The sequence below is a fragment of the Myotis nattereri genome (genome assembly GCF_964212035.1).
Source record: "Myotis nattereri genome assembly, chromosome: X".
NCBI classification, from domain to species: domain Eukaryota; kingdom Metazoa; phylum Chordata; class Mammalia; order Chiroptera; family Vespertilionidae; genus Myotis; species Myotis nattereri.
In genome coordinates, this window is record NC_138078.1 from 13,897,873 (window position 1) to 13,919,898 (window position 22,026).

A 22,026-nucleotide genomic window follows, 5' to 3' on the forward strand; every position below is an offset into this window, starting at 1 on the left:
GTGTCATGAGGGTTTTGTGAGTTAGTATTTATAAAGCACTCAGAATGGCCTGTTACCTGGCATGTAATAAGGCCATATATATGTTTTCTATTATCATTAGCTTTACACCTCTATGTTTAAGAAACTGAAGTCCAGAGTCATGAATCGTTGTATGTAAGGCCACAGAGTCTTGGCTAGAACCTAGCTTTGCTCATTCTGAATTCAGGGCTTTTTTTTTGTTTGTTTTTTACTCTGCCATGAACCCTTACAAATGGAATGATTTCAATAAGCCCTGAGAAATTGGAATTTCATTTAATGCAATATTTTTTAAGGTTATAGCCAAAAATAGCCAGCATTGCTTATGACTAGTTCCAAGAAGTACAAATTAATCCTTTGGCCTTAAGCATTGTTACAAATATGTTGGTGTCCCACCCATCTATCCTCCACTCACTGGACCAGTACATGCTATTAATATCCTTCTAATAGGCATCTGTGACATTTTGCTTATGGGCTTTCTCCTGATTTTTGCATGGGAAGGATAAAAATCTCCAGGAGTTAATCCCCCCTTGGGGACAGTCCCCCCACCAGTGATGGAAAGGGTGTAAAGAATAAATGCTCCAGCTGCTTTTGCCTCAGGTGAGATAATGCACACACACACACACACACACACACACACACACACACACACACACTGGAACTTACTCTCTCCGGTCTCTCTGTTAGAATTCTCCAGCAGGATTGAGCCTCAAGAGCTCACAAGATTCCTCTAATATTTCTTCTATAGCCAAGATTTGGAAACAGCCTAAGTGTCCATCAGCAGATGAGTGGATTAAAAAACTGGTACATCTACACAATGGAATACTATGCTGTGGTTAAAAAGAAGGAAATCTTACCATTTGCAACAGCATGTATGGAACTGGAGAACATTATGCTAAGAGAAATAAGCCAGTCAGAGAAAGATAAATATCACATGATCTCACTCATTTGTGGATTATAATGAACAACATAAACTGATGAACAAAAACAGATCTAGAGGCAGAGAAGCATTGATCAGATGCTCAAACCTCAGAGGGAAAGTAGGGGAGGGTGGGGAAAAGGGGGAAAGATCAACCAAAGGACTTGTATGCATGCATATAAGCATAAGTGATGGACACAGACAACAGGGGCTGAGGGTGAGGGCAAGACTGGGGGGATGAGGGGACAATGGGGGGATAAAGACACATTTGTAATACCTTGATCAATAACAATTTTAAAAAGAGCTCACAAGACACCTGCTCACAGGCAATACATCCTGAAGTGGCTGCTTTCTTCTCCAATCTCACTTCCCTTCTTCTCTATTGGTGTTTTCTGGGATCACCTCACAATAAACTACTTGCATTCAAATCCTTGTCTCATGTTCTGTTTGATCCCATTGAATAATGACTAGAAATAAGCAAGAGGTCTAAGTACTCTATGGCTTGGGAAGAAATATATCCAAAGTATTTTTTGGTATTCTAGAAGATGCAAAAAAAAAAAAATGCTGGCTGTGAGGCCCATCATAAAAAAAATAGAGATGTTTTTAGAGTACCTTTCCTTCCCCCACCCCCACACACATAACAAGCTGGGCCTATTTGGAACTATAAAGTTCTCAGAAACTTTTAAGCCTTGAAGGAAACTGGAAATGTTTGAACAAATAAAAATACTTACATGGCTTATATAATTTTAACACCCTTCACAGATCTAAAGTCACTTTGTTAATTTAGGAACATAAAATTGCATTATGTATAACTTGGTTGGCTCCTAAAACTATCATATTTGATATCTTGAGAGATGTGCAGGCCTGGAAAATTTGAGGAGCAAAAAGACGATTTTGAAATGGGATCTTGAAGTGCCATGATTAAATAGAATTCCATGTTATTCTATAAGTTGGGCAGGTATAGGCTTCTCGTTCAGGTGGTGTCATTTCCCCTATCCTGGAATTACTTTAAGAGGTTAGTTTTCAGGGCAATTTGGGAGCTAGATCTACTTGGGAATAGTTCTGATGTGTTCCATTGTAATACATTATCAAACTACAAAGAGTTGGCCCTTAATATACCCTATATGCCTCAGGCATCCCTTTACTCATGAATCCATCTATAATATGAGCTTAATGTAGAATAGAGAAAAGACAGCTATGTTGAGGTGCAGATGCTGGATAGTGTATAAAAACATACACTAGCGAAAAACCAGCCAGGGCTGGCCTCAGGACCACCTGCACTGAATAATGACTCCCTGCCCTGGTGCCCGCCAATCAATCAGCAGAGACCACAACCCTGAAAGGACACACCTGGAAAGCTGTTGACTATGCTATTAAGATCTTCCCCAGAGACCTGCCCTAAAATCTCTGCCCTTAAAACCCTTAGGGAGGAGAACCCAATTGTGCTCTCCCTTCTGGGAGCAAGCCCATGCCTCTCATCCCCTGCCCCTCGTCTCCCCTCCCCCAACTTTACCACTAGCTTCCTCACTCCCAAGCTCTTACGGCCCTTCCTTAACCTTTATAACTTGTTTCCTAAGCCCATTTCTTCTAGGAATTACTTCTACCTCTGTGATCTACCAAATAAATGTTCTCTTGTAAACACACACACCACCACCACCACCACCACCACCACCACCACCACCAACAACAACAACAACAACAACAACAACAACAAACCCATACACTAGCTAAGGGACTTGGATTCTCACACGAGCATCACAGAGTTGGGTGTACACAACCACATCACTTTGAAAAATCATGTAACTATGTAAATCAATTAGTAAATGATAATCCCCTGGATATAGGGATTGGTTTGCATGTAGCTTTTTTAGGTCGAAGATTGGGGTTTTTGTTGAATGTTTGGATGTAAATTGCCACGTGAAACCACTGTCTGAAATCGGCCTTTAAAAGAGAGTAGGCAGTCTTCCTCAGGGCACCTGAACCAAGTGCGGGGTCCAGAGCAGACAGCTGCTTTCTGTGTCAGAGGTTACATCAGTGGATGCTGGGCATTTCCAGGGACCAGGGCATGCTGAACGACATCATCTGAGAGGGTGCTGGTGAGCTGGTACCACTGGATGCTTCGATGCCAGTGAAATATTCTGGGTACCTCGAGCACATGGACAAGCCTTTTTTGTTGCTGTTGTTAATCCTCAACTGAGGATATTTTTCCCATTGATTTTTAGAGAGAGAGGAAGGGAGGCGGAGAGACAGAGAAAGAAGCATTGATGTGAGAGAGAAACATCGCTAGGTTGCCTCCCGCACATGCCCAGACCAGGACCGGGGATTGAGCCTGCAACCAAGGTACATGCCCTAGACCAGAATCAAATCTGGGATCCTTCAGTCCATGGGCCAACACTCTATCCATTGAGCCAAACCAGCTAGGGCAGTGGTTCTCAACCTTGGCTGCACATTAGAATCACCTGGGAATCTTTAAAATCCTGATTTCTGGATTTTAAAAAGATTTCCCAGGTGATTCTAATGTGCAGCCAAGGTTGAGAACCACTGAGCTAGGGCATAGACAAGCCTTTTGATTCTAATTGTTTTAGGAAAACTCCTGGGCTCATGAAGCTCGGAGAGGATATTCCACTTTGGGGCATGGAGCTGAGCCTTCTGAGCATGCGGAAGGGAGAGCTGGCCAGGTTTCTGTTCAAACCAACCTATGCTTATGAAACACTGGGCAACCTACCCTTGATCCCCAAAACTCCACTGTCCGATTCCAGACTGAGCTACTTGACTTCCTGGATTGTATTGAATCAGACAAGTTTTGTGCCCTGTCAGCTGAAGAACAAGATCAATTTTTACTTCTGAAGGTCCTAAAAGTGGCAGCTACTGAACGGAGTTTGGCAAGTAGTTTTTCTGCCAAAATCGTTTCTATGATGCCAAAGTGAGAGATAAAAGGGCCTTATTGTTTCTCCACTGGCAAGCAGCACCCGCTGAAGAAGCTGCCAAGCTTCTTGTGCTCTGTAACCTCTCCTTTAACTACCTGTGGCTGGACCCACCCGTGCCCTTCACTGTGGAGTTCAGGCTCTGATCATTGACCAAAAAATTGCCAAAGCCCTCTTCCAGTGCAGACAGGCCTGTCTCCTCATGACCACCAGAAGGCCCTGGCTTTTCTAGTTCAAGCCGAGTAGGAACAGCCCTTCAAACATGACGTCAATAATGAGCTGAAGAAACTGGCCAGCTGTTACAGGGACTTCACAGATAAAGAGAAAGAAACATGCCATTGAATGTTTGCTCGTTGTGATAATGACTCCACAGTAGGAGAAAATGAAAGATTCTTCAACTAACTACAAGCAAGAGAGGTGAGGCTGCTGGAGTTGTCCATCAGGATGGGTGGGGAGTGGGGGGTGTCTTTTTGGAAAGAAAGAGCCCCCCGGGGCACACTGTGCCACAGTGGCCTGCTTGGAGGAGGGGCTGAAATTCCCCAGCCCAGGGCATTGCCTCATCTCTGATGCTGCTGAGTCATGCTTTCCCAGGTACTGTTTTCTGCTTCACATTTTCATACACATAGTAGGGGAACGTGTCACTACTGAAAAGTAGAAAAATGCTATTTTTAAGGCAGTTTCTTGTTTGTTTGTTTTTTAATGGACTTAGTCCTTGGCTTTTCTTCCAGTCCTAATCCCCCTTCCAGCTGGCTATATACAATATAGGTTGCTGTGTGCATTTTATAGGATTCTCTGTTTTGAAGAGGGTTATGGTAATTATGTTACAAATATTTTTGTTGTAAATAAATAAAACACTTCCTTGTCCTTGCAAAAAAAAAAAAAAAAAAAAGAGGGTAGGCAAAGCTAAAAGAATTGCTTAGAATTTAGGAGAGACATGGAGCCAGAGGAATGATCAAACTATACCTGAAACTGACACTATATATGGACTTCTCATTTTTTTCTTTCTTTATTGATTAAGGTATTACATATGTGTCCTTATCCCCCCATTCTCCCTCACTCATGTCCTTGCCTTCACCCCCCTGGTGTCTGTGCCCATTAGTTATGCTTATATGCATGTATACAAGTCCTTTGGTTGATCTCTCCCTCTTCCCCCCACCCTCCCCTGCCTTCCCTTTGAGGTTTGAGCATCTGATTGATGCTTCTCTGTCTCTGGATGTGTTTTTGTTCATCAGTTTATGTTGTTCATTTTAATCCACAAATGAGTGAGATCATGTGATATTTATCTTTCTCTGACTTATTTCATGTAGCATAATGCTCTCCAGGTCCATCCATGCTGTTGCAAATGGTAAGAATTCCTTTTTACAGCAGAATAGTATTCCATTGTGTAGATGTACCACAGTTTTTTTTTTAATCCACTCATCTGCTGATGGGCACTTAGGCTGTTTTCAGATATTAGCTATTGTAAATTGTGCTGCTATGAACATAGGGGTGCATATATCCTTTCTGACTGGTGTTTCTAGTTTCTTGGGATATATTGCTAGAAGTGGGATCACTGGGTCAAATGGGAGTTGCAAGAGCTGTGAAATCCTCTTTAGTGTTTTAGCCTTCTTATACTATGAGGAATTCTATTTATTACACCAGAAGGCATTTTATGGACACAATTAGGCATACCAGGAATGTGACTACCAGAACTTAATCTTTGGACATAATAAAAATTTTGCTTTATAATCTCTAAGCTGTATGCTCAAGCCCTGTTTTATAGACTTTTCATGAGTTGATGTTAAATATGGCTGAAAAATCTGATCATTATCAGGGATTTAACAGAGAACAAATTTCAGGGTCTTCTCCAAGAGGAAGTTCAGTATAAACATCATAGAGGAGGCTATTGTCTAACAATCAGTAATAATTTGTTATTTTGCATGCACATCCCACAAAACTAACTGGCTACATTCCAATTTGAAAAAGCAAATTAGAGTAAACAATTCCACCTGGCTTTGATACCTATTTTATTTGTGCAATTGGCCATTCACTTGGCATGTAGTATTAAGTGTTCAACAGCTGGTGCTCTCCCATCCATGGGGCCTTTCTTTTCCAAAGATAATTACTCTAGAGAGTGACAAAGAGCTGGGATCTGAGCTGGGATTATTTAAAACCAAGGATGTACTAAATTCTTACGCGGTCACTATTTTAAATGATGGGAACTCATAAAATGGAAATCTTTTCTATTTTAGACAAATTGTAAACATTTTTCTCTAAGAGTGAGGAACATAGTTTAATACATTTTCCTTTAGATATTGACTTAAGAAAGCATTTAAACTTATTGAGCCTGACCTTGTGCCCATTATGGAGAATTTTCTCTTATTAAGATGTTAGCAATTTATAGAACACTAAACATAGTTGAAACATTGTTTGGCCATATGCATTATTTTTTACTTATGAAATATTTTTCATTCTATCAGGTTTTCTGCCCCAATACACACATGGAAAACATGTACACATTCTCTTTGTCTCCGCTTATGGTTATTCCTCTAGGAAGTCTTTAACCACCAACACCCACCCACCCAGTAAAAATTATAGACATACCATTCTGTACTTGACCATCATAGCATTTATCATACACTGTTGTGTCTATTTACTTGTCTTTATCCCCAACTGTGGTGGACAAACTTTAAGGTGGCCTCCATGATCCCATCTCCTGGTGTTTACAATTTTGAATAATTTTCTCCCCTTGATTTTGGAATCTGTTACTTACTTCTAGCCAATGGAATATGGCAAACATGTTGGGATGCCATTCTCATGATGAGGGTGGAGAAAAACTAAGTTTACAATTGTGAGTATGCAAAACAGAGTTTATTCTTGTATTATTATTTATTATATTGTTTTCCATATGAACAACTGTAAACCTACTTTCCCCCACTCTGTATAAACTCTGTCTTGCCAGTAGGATCACTCTGAAGATTCTCCTTGGTAGCTTTGAAGAAGCTAGCTGCAAGGAAATAAATTTTGTCAATGATCTGGGTTAGCTTGGAAGTTCTGTCCTTATTCCTATTTTATAGGTAGGAATTTGAATTTAGAGATGTTAAGTTTCTTTTCTTAAGGTGGAACCAGGATTTCTGAGTCCCCAGCATACAGTGCATGGAGTAGCACATAATAGGTATACAAATGATGCCTCTCAAATCAGTATGTGAGGCCCAGGCTGGTACCACCCAGAGAAAATGTCTCAATTTGAGCACTTCTGAATCCACCCAGGCTTTCTAAAGCAATCCTCTTCATGTGGAGGAATAGAATAGGAGGCCTAACTCCAGTTGTGTAGCTTGAAGCACATTCCTTTGAGGTCTGATGACCATATCCATCAATACTTAAAATCTTTAAAACATGAGAGAGAACAGCCTTAGAATTCTCACCGGTAGGAATTATGTCTGTGCTCTATCTCCAGTTAAAGATTTTCTGGGGAATGCTTATTTTTCTCTAGGAGATGACCAGCTCATCTGTGTGGAAAGGCAGGGCACTGTTCTCTGGTTGAGTGACCACACTGTGTTCTTCATGGTTTGCTTGGCATTGTTGGTGAAGACAAGAGTGGTGGAAAGATGAGTGGGTGGCACACTTTGCAATTAGGCCTCGAGCTCTAATAGCAATTGTTCAGCCTTCATCTTTTCTAATTGCCTCTTTTCCTTAAGATCCGAGTATGATTTTTTTTTAAGTTAATGGGTACCATGAACAATTTAATCCTCTGGAAATGTCCATTGAGATTTGTCTATTGCTTGAAATATTTTTATGACATATTTTTATAAAATGGAGTACTTTAAAAATATTAAATTCCTTCCTTCTTTTCCTCCTTCCTCTCTCTAATCAGCTCTCTCATTTTTCTTCTCCAGTAATTTATTGAGCACCTACTAGGTGCTAGAGGTAAAAGGTTATTCAGGTCTGACAACATCCCACCTCTCATAGAGTCTATATATATATAATTTATAGTATATGCACAGCTATGCATGTGTATGTGAAGTGGTAGATGTTTACAGGAATAAACAGGCAAGTAAATAATAAATAAAAATATCCATTTTAAATATTATGATGAGGAGAAAATAGTTTGATATGCTAGAGAGGGATTAGTGGGTGAATTCCTTAGGTTGGGTGAACAGAAAAGGTCTTTTCATGAGGTTTTAAGCTGGGATAAGAAATATCCAGCCATGCAAAGATCTGGTAGAAGAGAATTCCTGGCAGAGGGAATAATTAATGCAAAGCTTCTGAGGTGCGAGTGAGCTTGGTTGGTTTTAGGAACATCTGTGAAGTCACTGACTTCTGTGGTGGGAGAGAGGAAGTGGGGTGGGGGACAAGGTTATAGATATGGGCAAGGACTAAATCAGATAGGGCCTTGTAAGCCATGGCAAAGAGTTGATAATTTATCCTAAATACAATGGATAGTAATTGTTTTAGGCAGATAAATAACAATGATTTGATTCACTCATATAAAAAGATTACTGGCTGGTAGATTTAAATGTTTGTTAATCTTTTTTTGTTATATTAATCTTTTTCTTTTGTTCAAAGTTCTGCAATATTTCATATTTTAAGATAATTCTTATTACTCTATTTAAATTTAATTGTTAGAGGACAGTAGTAGAGGTAGGAAAATGATTTAGAAGGCCTCTGTATAATTTTAGGTGATAGATTACTGTGGCTAGAACTAGGGCGGTGGCACGGGTGAGGAAGAGAAGTAGAAAAATTCAGGATGTATTTTGAAGGTAGAGTTGATAAAACTTGATGATGGATTGAATATGAAGCATGAGGGAGAAAAATAGGAATCAAAGATATGTTTTGATTGAGCAATTGATTTAGAGGGTGGTTCCATTTCCTAAGATAAAGAAAACTGGCAGAAGCATAGGTTTTGGTAACGGTAGGGTAATCAAAAGTTCTCTGATGTCAATTTTAAGCATGAGATTCCTATCAGATCTTCAAGTAGAGATGTCAGGACTAGATACAATAGGCTGAAGAAGGAGATCTTGAATTATAAGCTTGTCAGTGGTCTTTAAGGCCATGGATGGAATGAGATCGCCAGGTAGAGTTCAGATAGAGAAGAGAGAGGGACCCGGAGTGAGCCATTGAACACTCCAATATAGAAGCCAAAGAGAAGAGGAGAAATCAGCAGAGTAGATTGGCCAGTGAGGCAGAGGGACAATCAGGAGAGTATGAAGCTGAGAAAACCATGAGAAGAAAATATTTCCAGTGAGGTATAGTCAACTTTGTGTAAATCAGTAGTTTTTAAAAAATTTTTATGTCATCATGTCTTTTCTGGGATGTTGAGCCCTATGTGACACTTCTCAGAAAAACATCTTTAAATGCACAAAACAAAATACATTGTCTTACAAAGGAAACCAATTATGTTGAAGTGGAGTTGTCAAAAAATTAAAAAACAGCCAAAACCGGTTTGGCTCAGTGGATAGAGCGTCGGCCTGCGGACTGAAAGGTCCCAGGTTCGATTCCGGTCAAGGGCATGTACCTGGGTTGCGGGCATATCCCCAGTAGGAGATGTGCAGGAGGCAGCTGATCGATGTTTCTCTCTCATCAATGTTTCTAACTATCTCTCTCCCTTCCTCTCTGTAAAAAAATCAATAAAATATATTAAAAAATTAAAAAACAAATTTGATAGTAATATGTGTTTTTATTAACATTGTCTATAACTAGATCTAGTGGTGAGTTAAAATGTATTGTAATCTCTAAGTATTTATGAGCAGAGATGATATTTTGAGATATCTGAAACATATTCAGTATAATATGTAAGAAGTAATATGAAGATGTAATTTATATAAGATGTAATATGAGAATATCTGTGATATCATGACAGAGTCACAGGTACTGCTAATACTACTGTGGTTTGTTAACTATTTTAAAACTCAAGTAAATGCTAAATTTAAGTTAGTGATTAGTGAAAATAAAGACATTTTTATTCCATGCAAATTCATAGACTCTCTGATTTAAAAACCAGTGGTCTGATGTTAATGAATAGATCTTCAGAAATGACATTCAGTGATGTGGATTCTTTTAAATAGTGACTTATTTTGCTATACTCGTTTAATCGTGAGCAATACCCTTACACTTTTCAATGTTTTATCTTACTCTTAGAAAACTACATTAGAAGGGCAGAGGAGCAATGAGAGAGGAAGTGGGTGGAGTGGTGAAGGGATGCTGAATATTCTTTTCTCTAGTTACTTATGTTGAAGAGCATTAATATTCATAAAGATGTCTAATATTAAAACAGATTTGGAATTGAATTCATTAGGGCAGCAAACGTTTAAATCTGCCTCTACTCCCATTATTTGATATTCAGAATACTTTATAGGGAAGGATAGACATTTGTATAAAAAGTTCTCCTTTTGCCCTCTTCTTTTTATTGCCCCCTTTGAGGTCCTAGAATATCTATTATATTCCTCTTTCCCTCTAATTACATACTGATATACAAAATATAGGTTGCTTGGAGCCTTTAAAATACAATGCCCAATTTGTGAATGTGCTGTTAATTTTGGAATTTCCAAGGGTGGTGCTCAAAAATGTTTGACTGCTGGATAGAAATAGTTTTCTTACTCCCCTGCCCTACCAGGTACTTCCTCAGTAATGTAGTATTCTGAAGTTTAAACATTTATACCTGTATCCAACACATCACCAATTCCATGATGAACATTTCTTTGTATTCATTTTGCTGCATTATACTATATTGCAGTGGTTGGCAAAGTATGGCTTGGGGATTGTTTTTATATAGCCAGCCAGCTAAGAATGTTTTTATTTATTTTTTAAAGGGTTGTAAAAATCAGAGAAAAACACACAAAAATATGCAACTAGAACCTTATGTGGCCTTCAAAACTTTAACTATTTTCTATTTGTCCCTTTACAGAAAAAGTTTGGTGATCTCTGCACAGTGGCTTGTGTGTGCACACATCTACACACATGTATGCCTCGGAAACTTTCTTGGCCCTCTTCTGCATATAAAAGAGTTTGTCCCCTTGACTATCAGGGTGGACAAATGATCAAACTTGGCCAATCCTAGTATGTCATCGTCCTAACAACTAGGATTGGTCAAAGAGGCCCTACGTGTCCTACCTGCAGAACAGATATGTAGATGCAGAGAAGAGCCCCTTTGTCTTTCTCTGGGGTTGCTAAGCTGAGATGGGCTAAGGCTGGTCATGTTGGTGGACATCATGGAGAAAATGGAGCCAATGTGTAGAGGGAAGTAGGCCTGATGGATGGAGAGTAAGAAGGCACAGACCAAAGCATTTGACCTGTTGACATTTGAGGCCAGATCCATTCTTCTCTCTGTACTGAGTCAGCAATTTTCCTTTGTTATTTAAGCTTTAGTTCCAATTCTACCACTTGTAAGCAAAATACCTCTTCGTAATTCAAATGTGAACAGCTCTTCTAAAAGTTCTTCAAGAAACCTGACTTTTTTTTCTTGCTTAATTGGAAAGCTGTAGTAATAATGTATATAGCTACCGATTACTGAACACTCTCACTGCTCTAAGCATAGGGCTGGTAGTTTACAACATTACGAAGTGTGTATTATTAGTGCCACATTATAGATTGGGGAACAAAACTCAGAGTGTTTAAGTAATTTAGATCTCACAGTTAAGTCAGTGGCAAAACTAAGATATTATCCACATTCTTTGTGACTCCAAAGTTCACATAAATCCCATGACCACCATAAAATTTAAGTGATCTGACAAAATAAGACCTTATCACACTCTTCCCTCAGAACATAGCAAAATAACAGTCAATAGCCATTTCTTCATTGACATTTTAGAGTTTAAAATGGAGCAACATTATTTTCTCATTTCATATACTAGTAAATATAAAAATTTCAAATATATGTTAATAACTTGACTGCGATTGCTTTGGGAACTCACTTTGCCCCATTATTTGGCTGAGAAATACATGCATTTAAAAATGTAGAAGTGATTTCTAACGAGCTGTCTGAGCTCAGATTCTCTAGAGTGTGTGGCAAGGATTAAGTGCTAATACTTTACTGGGGAGGTACAAGTCCAGGGCAGTGAAAGTGAGGACAAAGGAGGTAATGCAGGGAGGAAGGGAAGCAATGCAAGATGATGTGTGGCAGGATTTCACAATGAGCCCCAAAGAGACAAAACTGATCACTTAGCAGATGTGTCCATTTAGTCAGGATATCTATGGATGCATGTGTACAAGCTGTGTGGATAAATTGTGCCTCCAAACAGTTCACAGGAGGGAAGATGGAGAGAGAATTTATGTGCTAGGCTCCCTCCCATCTCCTGTTTCCTGTTGGATAGGGTTTGCCCCAAAGAGAGTGAATTCTCCCACACTTCTAGGTTGTATCATAATGATCCTTTGTTATCTAAGAGGATGCTCTTTCTCATGCCCTGTGGAGCGGTGTTCCTTCCTAATTCAGTGTAAGAGTCAGAAACCAGGCAAATGGCTGGTCACTGGGCTGCATGGCAGAGGCTAGGGCAATGCATCCAGCATTTCTGAGGCACGTAATTGATTGATCCCAGATGGTGGAACCACACAGCTTTGAGGGGAGTTGATGGGGCATGGAAGTGGCTGAGGCAGAGCAAGCAGCTGGGAACCCAAGTGGTGATGGTACAGAGAGATTCTGAGTTTGCACAAAACTGTGATGTCATATAACCATTGAATAACCACTAGAAATCGCACATTTTCAAGTTCTGATATAGTATGTCAAAAGATCATGAACACCCTAGGGAAATGAGTGCTAGCTCATTTTGCATATGTAATACGATAAGCAACTCAAACTTGGTCTTGATCAGCTATTAAAGGATTTTTCTTCAGTTCCAATAGAAACTTATCTAAGTCTGAACATTTGCTAAAGTTTAATTTAGGTTGATGCACTAGACATTTTTTCATTTTTAATGTGGTGAACTGTTATTATGAATATTAGATCTTTCATCATGGAAAAAACAGCTTCCAATTCTTGGAGACAGCCAGTGAATGGATATTTAAGTAGTGTTTCATCTATCAGTATAGATTGGATTCAGGGAAAATCATATATCCTAGTATAGATATAACCTCTCAACTGCTATCACATTGTATCACATTGGCTTGGTTCTTTGAAAAAGTCATCAACTGTTTCAAGTTTAAAAAGTATATTCTTCCTCATAGTCTCAGAGGTGAAATCTGAAAAGCTAAACATTTACAAAGGCACAATTTGATCTTTCACATGAAAGAGTCTAACGTTGTTAATACAGTCAGGAATGCACCCCTATTGTTTTTATTTCCCCTTCTCTGAGCACTCTTCTAGCTCAGCTGTTGTGGGCATCCCTGATGCTCCCTGAGCAGGGATTTTAAATGAATCCACAACAGATTGTTCTCAGACTGAATTGTCTGCAACAAATCTGGGGAATTTTAGTGCACAGCACAAATGGTACTCTTTAAGGTTCATGAAAAGAAAATCCCCATAACTTAATTTTTAGAATATTTTTATTTCTCTTATAAATCAAGCTGGACCAAATTGGTTTAGGATTATTTTCCAAGAACATATGTTTTTGTGGACTTTTGGTCTATAGTCTTAATGATCCCTGCAGTCTGTCATTTATAGCAGTATTTTGCCCACTGTAAAAGCAGCCAGTGGTTAGCACCTTGCTGACTGAAAATTCACAGCCATTTGTCTATCTTCAAAGACTGTTAGGGTGGGGCAAGATGGGCAGAAGGCAAAGAGATGTAGTATGTGTTCCTGTCTTAAAATCACTCCATGTTGGACTTCAAAAATCTCCTTTAGATCTTTTTTTAAAGTTTGGGTTCTAAAGGAACGCAACAGTCTTCCACAAAGCACTGCCATTGCCTCCTCCTTCCATAAAATCTGACTTAGTGAACCCAAATGCTGGGAATTGCTTTGGCCTAGACTTAGAAGACAGAGAGGCCAGTGGCCAGGAAACCAATTGACATTAGGGATTTAGTTAATAAAAACAATTCCAGGGAATGGTCCTGGGTCAGATCCATCAAGGCTGATTGTTCACATGGTTTTTTTTTTTTCCACCTCCCAACCTTCATCTGAAGCATAGTCACCTTTGCAATGAGGACTTGCGGATACTATACCGCCTTCAGTTGATAAGGAGTAACGCGGATTTACTAATAGGAAAACCAGTTTTAAAAGTCTGAACTGCAAATGGTGAAATAGAGTGTTTTGGGGGGTAACTTTATTTTCTGAAAAAATTTCACTTCCAGGCCATTTTAGTTAATCAAAATCTTATTATTAGCATTAATAACTAGATGCTTTTTTTTTGCAGTATTCTCCTTGTTAAAATTTTTCACTATGACAGATGAGGTTAACTTTCTGGTCCGCAAAACATTACCAATATTCCTTTATAGCAGAGTGTCAATGTCCAGCTGCCTTCAAGCTCTATTCAAAACATATTATCCTGATTTTAAGCCTCAAATTAGGACCAATGCTGCCATTAGTGAAGGAGTGATGATGTTAGTCCCTACTTTCTAAAGGAAAAGTATGTGGGAGATGGGAAAACGCAAAAGACATTGCTTATGTTTTGGAACACAAAATAAAGGAAGAATGAATTACCAGAGACTTCTTGCCTCAACTGTGGCAATTTGGCCCCACCATTTGATATTAACATTCATGAAGAGATATCTATAATCCTCTGGAGCCCAGGAGCAATATCCCTTCCCGTTCAGGTAATCCATCACTCTGAAGGGTGGGCAGATAATAGGAACGTATGTTTCATTTATCGCTCCCTGCCAGTAAAGGAAATGACAGTAATATTGAAACTCTTTAATATCTTGCTTGATGTCCAGGAGTGGGTAGATTATTTACCCAGGTTCCCATTCTGACCAGGGTTTGGTCAGCATCCATCTTTTCTGAGACGGAGAGCAAAAGAATGACAGTTTCCATTTGAGCTGTCTTGGGTTGGAATCTGTGTAGATCTGTGGTTATCAAGTGATATATGTGCATGAGGTGGAAGGGTAGGTAGATGGGGACCTAGGTTGTTCATCAGTGTCTCTGACGCGGGAGTGCTGTGTATTTTGCAATGTCACCACCACCATAGAAGTTGGAAAATATTCAAGTTTGAGCAGGCATTGTACTGGGAAAAAAATTTTTCCTCCATTGAGGTGCTAGTAATAAAACATGTGACATTCAGGAGTATCCTCCCTCTTTGCACCAAACAACTGATATGCTATGTTATAGACTAGAGAGAATGTTTTTTATTCAGCTACCTGCTCAGAGACTAGCATTTTATGCATTGTAGGCCTTTGAATGTTGTTCCCTAAATGATTAATTATAGAGCCTCTAAATTATTATAGTTCTGGTCACATGATGAAACTTGCCAAGGTCCCTTTCTACCTCTTACTTAAAATATATATATATATATATATATATATATATATATATATATATATATATATATATATATAAAATTGATTCAGAGAGAAAGGGGGAGGAAGAGAGAGGTAGAAACATCAATGATGAGAGGGAATCATTGATTGGCTGCCTCCTGCAGGTTGGACTGAGCCTGCAACCCAGGCATGCGCCCTTGATCGGAATTCAACTTGGGAACCTTCTGTCCAGAGGCCGATGCTCTATCCACTGAGCCAAACCGGCTAGGGTACTACCTCTTACTTTTATTTGCCTCTTTATTCTTTCCCATTCTCTGACTATAGTTGCATCAAACTTTTGGAAACTAGCCTTAACTATGTGGTTGTAGAAGCAAACTTTGGCAGATAAAGAAGTGGAGGCTCAGTGAGGTGAAGTGTCCTATCCAAGGTGACCCAGTGTCAGAAGATTCACCCGGAGTTCTGTCTACCTTCTTGGCACCATGATTCTTCTGTTTCCCTATACTGCTGCCAATTTATATGATTCGTGCTAAAAAATATCATCTGTGAATCAATTAAGGCATCTACTAAATGTGTATCAAAGATCTCTTTGTGTTATACTAAGCACTGAGGATTAGGCGAAGAAGACATGGTTTTCTTAAGGTTTGGAAAACCACCTTCTAGCTAGGGCATCATTACCAATAACTAAAACATACAGTAGTATCCTAAAGAGCTATAGCTCCACTGAATATGGAGCCTCTATCTCTACCTGTGGTGTCTGGGAGGCTTCACAGAGTGGGTAATTACATTTAAAATTGGCCTTGAAAAAGAAATAGGAATTTTTGGTCAAATGAATCTTTGTGTTTAACTATTTGGTATGACCATGGGCAGGCTCATTAAACTTTCTAATTCTTAGTTCCCTCTCTTTCAAGAGTGGAATGAAGATGCAATGAGATTTGCAAACACTTTGAAAACTTTCAGAGGATATTCCAAGAAATATTTTTCAAATTATGGCTCCCTGAGATAGGAGATAAGGCCCAATACATTAGAAAAATAGGATGCACATATAATTTATAGGAAAACACCAGGCTTTGAGGTTATTGTTTGGAAAATTCATAGTCCCCATTGTATCTAGTATTGGTAACATACAGATAGGCCTCTAAGCCATGGTCAGATAATTTCTGGGAAAATTGGCCAGCAATCAGGGGTAGATATCTACACTAGCACAAATGGTTAAAGGCATTCCTTATGAATAATTTCAGGCATCAGGTATAGGGGAAGGTGTTTGCTTTGGGCCTCACTCATAGAATGTACATTTTCCAGTGTAACTCAGAGCTTCCATTTTCACTTTCCTTTTATCATCCAGGATATTTGATAGGTAGTAAGAAGCAGAAAATATCCCTGGGCCACATGAGTCAAGGGTATCATGGCTTAAAGTGTTATAATAATAGAAAAATACAAAGATGGTGGGTGCTGAAGTAGGCTGTTCTTGCAATCTCTATATAACAGAACATAATTTAAAAACTAACTTTTCATAAATCATGGGTAGTGTCCAAACTTATCCTTTTCATGATGTTTCATAGATCAAATAATAAAAGAACATAGGGGACTTCTTTTCTTGTGCAAGCCTTGTAATAATGTTAATTTATTTATGATGAAGGACAAGACCTGTACCATTTAGCTATTGCTGCATAACAAACCACTCCAAAACGTAATGGCTAAAAGCAACAGCTATTTATTACTGCTCATCAATATACAGGTTGGCTGGATAATTGTTATGAACTAAGCTAGGCTCCATGGGACTTATTTATGCTTCTCTGGTCAGCTGTATGCCAGCTAAGAAAAAGTTGAGGTTATTTTGATGTGTATAAGGGAGATTAAAAGAGATATATGTGCACCTTGGCCAGGTGGCTCAGTTGGTTGGAGCATCATTCTATGGACCAAAAGGTTGGGGATTTGATTCCTGGTCAGGGCACATACCTAGGTTCTGGTTGTGGTACATATGGGACACAACCAATCAATGTTTCTCTCTCACATCCATGTTTCTCTCTCCCTCTCATTCTCTCTCCCTTCCCCTCTCCAAAATCAATATATTCTTGAGTGAGAATTTTAAGAATTAAATAAAAGGATATATGTGCTAGGTTGTTGTTTTTTCCATTTTGAAGGGGAGCCACTTTCACTTTATATAAATCAGATGATAAAATGAGCGTGGTTAAATTTCTTATTAAAAGGAGATACAGTGGGGCCTTGACTTACGAGTTTAGTTCGTTCTGTGACGGAGCTCGTAACTCAAATTACTCGTATGTCAAATCAAAAGTGAACAAGTGAGACACGTGATGCTGGGCTGATGTTGTGGCATTCACTGTGACGTTCGCTGCGCCAACTAGCGGGGGCGGGGCGGTATCTGAAGCTGTCTCGTAACCCGAATTTTAGCTCACAACTCAAAGCAAAAAATCGGCCGAGAGACGGCTCGTATCTCGAAAAACTCGTTAGTCGGGACACTCGTAAGTCAAGGCCCCACGGTACTACTGAGCAGGCATTTTTGTTTGTTTACATAACCCATCAATGCACTAGATTACAGCTTGTGTGGACTAAGAAGCTTTATCCCGACAAATGTCCTCATGAGATTGCCACACTGTCTGCTCTCCTTTTAGGTTAAGATGTTTTGTTGTTTGTTTGGTTGGTTGGTCTTCTGTAAAAGGCAGTGCCTTTGAGATAGCTTCAAAACTTAAGTGATTATCAATCATCAGTGTTTTAGGGTGTGAGCACTTTGGGAAATCTGGTGGGGAAAGAGGCCCCAAGAATGGAAGATAAAGATGAAATTCAATATGACTTTACAGTTTTGCCCAAGAGGAGACCCTTAATCAGCGGTTCTCAACCTGTGGGTCGCGACCCCTTTGGGGATCGAATGACCCTTTCATAGGGGTCACCTAAGACCATCAGAAAACACATATATAATTACATATTGTTTTTGTGATTAATCACTATGCTTTAATGATGTTCAATTTGTAACAATGAAAATACATCCTGCATATTAGATATTCACATTATGATTCATAACAGTAGCAAAATTACAGTTATGAAGTAGCAACGAAAATGATTTTATGGTTGGGGGTCACCACAACATGAGGAACTGTATTAAAGGATCACGGCATTAGGAAGGTTGAGAACCACTGCCCTTAATGGACCCAATCCAGCCCTGTTAGCTTTAGCCTCGTCCTTTTATAGAATTAAAGTTAAGAGAGTGGTTAGGATATTTAATGAGATAAATTGGATGGATGTGAGGGAGACTGGTGGAGAAAACATCATAGCTAGAAGGATCCTGAAAAAAAGCAGAGGATTGTTAATGCCACAACTAGAGCAGGAAGCTGTAGGAACACTTGCAGTTTTATTTCCTGTTCTCTTCCTTTGAAAGGGAATTGTATATTTAATGGGATAGACTTCAGTAGTATACAGAAAAAAGGAAACGGCTGCTTCTTATAACCTCCTACCAAACCCCTGTGATTATAATTTGGTTTCATAATTATATTAAATCAGGTTGTAATCCCTTAAAAACTCAGCACCCTTTACCTACTAATAGTGCAATCAGTCTAAATGCCATTTATAGTTAGTCTAGAGCAGAAAACAATATTTAAAACCAATTTTCAGTCTCAATTCATGAAAAAAAAACCCTCATCACTCTATCTTATTTATAATAAACTCATTCAAGTAGATCCAGGCACAATATAAACAAGTGATGGAAAATCCCTAGGAGGTTTTGGCTCATACATTCTGAGCAGACATGCTCGGGAAAACACAGACATTCTCAAAAAACTGCAGTCTGCTGAAAATGCCAGGAGATGCCAGGAGACTGCACTCTTCATTAGGAGTTGGCATCTTTCATTGCTTTTGCATAGGGAATGGGTCAACACTTTTTAGCTGATAGTATGTCCAACTCTTTTTTTTCTGATCCTGTTTTAAATGGACAAGGTCTTGGGACATAAGAGAAGATACATGCATGGGACCAAGGAATGTGGATCCTGCAAAGTGACCCAAATCATGACCCATGGGAACTCATTCTTGGTGAGTTGAAAAGGCAGGGTAAACTGTTGCCATGTAAGTCAGGCTGTATGTGAATGGCAGCTCAGTGTGATAGAGTGGAGTGGTGGAAACTGCAGACAGAGGCTTTGGAGCCAAATAGACCTGTCTGAATTTGGTTCTTCTATTACAAGCTGTGTGGCCTTAGGCAAATTATTTAACCATTCTGAGCTTCCTCTAAAATGGAGAAAAACGTAGCTTTCTGCAAAAATTGCCAAGATATTTAGCTCAAATATTACTAAGCACCTGGGACACATTATTATTTCTCCTTCTCTCTTTCTTTCCCTCCTCCCATCTTTCCCTCCCTTTCTCCCTCCCAATCCTTTTCCCCCTCTATTTCTTTCATTCAACAAATATGTGGTGAGCCACTGGACCAGATGCTATCAGTACTTTGTCCATATTCCCTTGGATCCCTTCACGATTTTTTTTTTTGCACATGTCTCCCAGCATCCACAATCTGTATCTATTGGTCAAAGGGTTGTTTTCAAGCTGCCAGTACCCACTTTGCTGAAGAACCAAAGAGCCCGGTAATTTACATCCCCTTGTGGGCATCCATTAACCAATAATTGATAGGTGGGAAGAAAGAAACAGTCCAGTTATCATGTCCCCTAACAGGGGCAACTCTGAGGTGTGACCTAGACAATACCCAGAGCTCCCTTGTGGGATTGAGCCAAAGTTAACAGTCATCCTTGGGAATTAATGTCCTATCCTGGCTTGGTCTCCTCATCTTCCTGTCTCATTTCCCAAGTCCCTACTAATTTCTTGGGAGTAGTTCCTAATAAACCATCATCACATGAATTCTTATCTCATGGTTTGCCTTTGGAAAACCAGCCCAAATCATGCACTTTCCACGTAGCTCACACAGTTCCGGCTTTTAGGAATGCAGCCATGAACAGTGGTCAGACGTAGTGTTGCTCTCGTGTTTTATTAAGTGGCAATACTGTAACAAGAGCCTATGTTAATCAGGTCACACTGCATTTTAGACATTCTGCACAATTCTACCCTTCTTCTGTGGGGGGAAAGAATATAGGCTTCAGAGTTAGAACTTCTAAATCTGTGTCCTGATTTGTTCACATATTAGCAGTAGCTGCATTTGACTTATTGAACTTCACATTTTCCATTTACAATGAATTTACTATTGCCTTCCCTGCCAGCCTCACAGAGTTGCTGATAAGCTGACTAAAGTAGAATGTTTAAAAGCCTCTATGGCACATTACCCAAAACTTAGTTATTACCTGCAGATATTATCTGAACGATCAACAAGCAGGGACTTTGAATAATGTAGGTACGTCATGTAATTTCATAGACTATGTTACATATTTTATAAGGCACTGCTTTAAAAATTAACTTTAATGTCTTATCCTTACTGAATTAAACAAGTGTGATTTGGTAGGGTCAGTACAACATCATAAGCTTGGTGTACTTACAATGAAGAGCAGGCTGATGCATAAAGCAGGCAATGCTACAGGTGACAGCAGAATGTAAATACACCTCTTAGAGTTCTATTAAGTGTAATGTGTTGACAAAGAACAGAGTAATGAGGCAAGTGTTTAGAAGCCTTATCCCCGACATGCCCCTCCCCGCCCCCCGAAAACATTAACAGCTGCCACATGTAACTCCATCTTCTGTTGAAGGATTGCTAATCCTCTGGCCTCCTCTGATGCTACAGAAAGATTCCCTATGATGTCCTCCATCTTGGTCTTAGAGAACCATGTTCCACACTTTTGTAGGAATCCCTGTAGGAAAGTATTGCTTCTGGAAGCCTCAGCTCTGAGATGCTTGATTCAAGTTTTCCAGAGTTCATTATGTCCACAGAAAATTTTGGTGGTAAAATTCAAAGTGGGTTAACCTAAAAGAGGACATTCCCCTGGAGGCTTACAGGGGTGTGTTTAAGACCCTAAGGCAGCGGTTCTCAACCTGTGGATCGTGACCCCTTTGGTGGTTGAACGATCCTTTCACAGGGGTCGCCTAAGACCATCCTGCATATCAGATATTTACATGACGATTCATAACAGTAGCAACATTAAAGTTATGAAGTAGAAATGAAAATAATTTTATGGTTGGGTCACAACATGAGGAACTGTATTTAAAGGGCTAGAAGGTTGAGAACCACTGCCTTAAGGGCAAGACATGCATTCATACCTCACTAGGGATTGGAAACAGATCTTGGAAATTCAATATAAGTTAAGGCATACCCCTCCTTATCAGTTCTCTCCTGGGGACTACATAGTCTTTTATATCTGCTAATGTGTTATTAGCTTCATATTTTTCTTGTTCTTAGGGCATATTCTGCTGCTATATTTATATGTGGCATGTCATCAACGCCTCTAAATGGTGATGGCCTTCAGTTAAGTTTACAAAATAACTGCCTAGGACAATCAGTTGTCCTGACCTTTCTATGTCCCAATACCAACTGGGAAAGATTTTTTTTTCTGCTAATCTAGACTCTGAATTGGTTTTCCTGAGTCAAGTGTCTACTTTTGGTCCAATCATCTGGGGTCCGTGTGTGGTGAGAACATAGCTCTGGCTTCAGAGTCCTAGCTCTTAGGAGGAGGGTTGTCAAAGAAGTAAAGATCAAGGTGGGCACATGTTCTAAAACATTTTCTCCAGTAATTCAGATGTATTCCTAGGATGGCTTGCTGCATTCCTATCACCCACATCTAGTTAGCTCTCAGGAAAAAAAAAAAATCAGCATGAACCAAGCAGCCAAAGACAACTCTGACAGAACCATCTGGACTCCATGAAATTTGACATCATTCTGGCTTGTCTTAAATCCATCCTTCTTTTGAAACCTAC

The 22,026-nt window shown here is 39.4% G+C and overlaps 1 pseudogene across 1 annotated transcript; it reads left to right on the plus strand.

The window, feature by feature from the left end:
• Nucleotides 1-591: 591 nt before the first annotated feature.
• On the plus strand, nucleotides 592-4,200 carry LOC308511112 (inactive peptidyl-prolyl cis-trans isomerase FKBP6-like; annotated as a pseudogene). Its single transcript has 3 exons — nucleotides 592-615; nucleotides 3,024-3,089; nucleotides 3,485-4,200. The product of its transcript is annotated as an inactive peptidyl-prolyl cis-trans isomerase FKBP6-like (transcript).
• The last annotated feature ends 17,826 nt before the right edge of the window (nucleotides 4,201-22,026 follow it).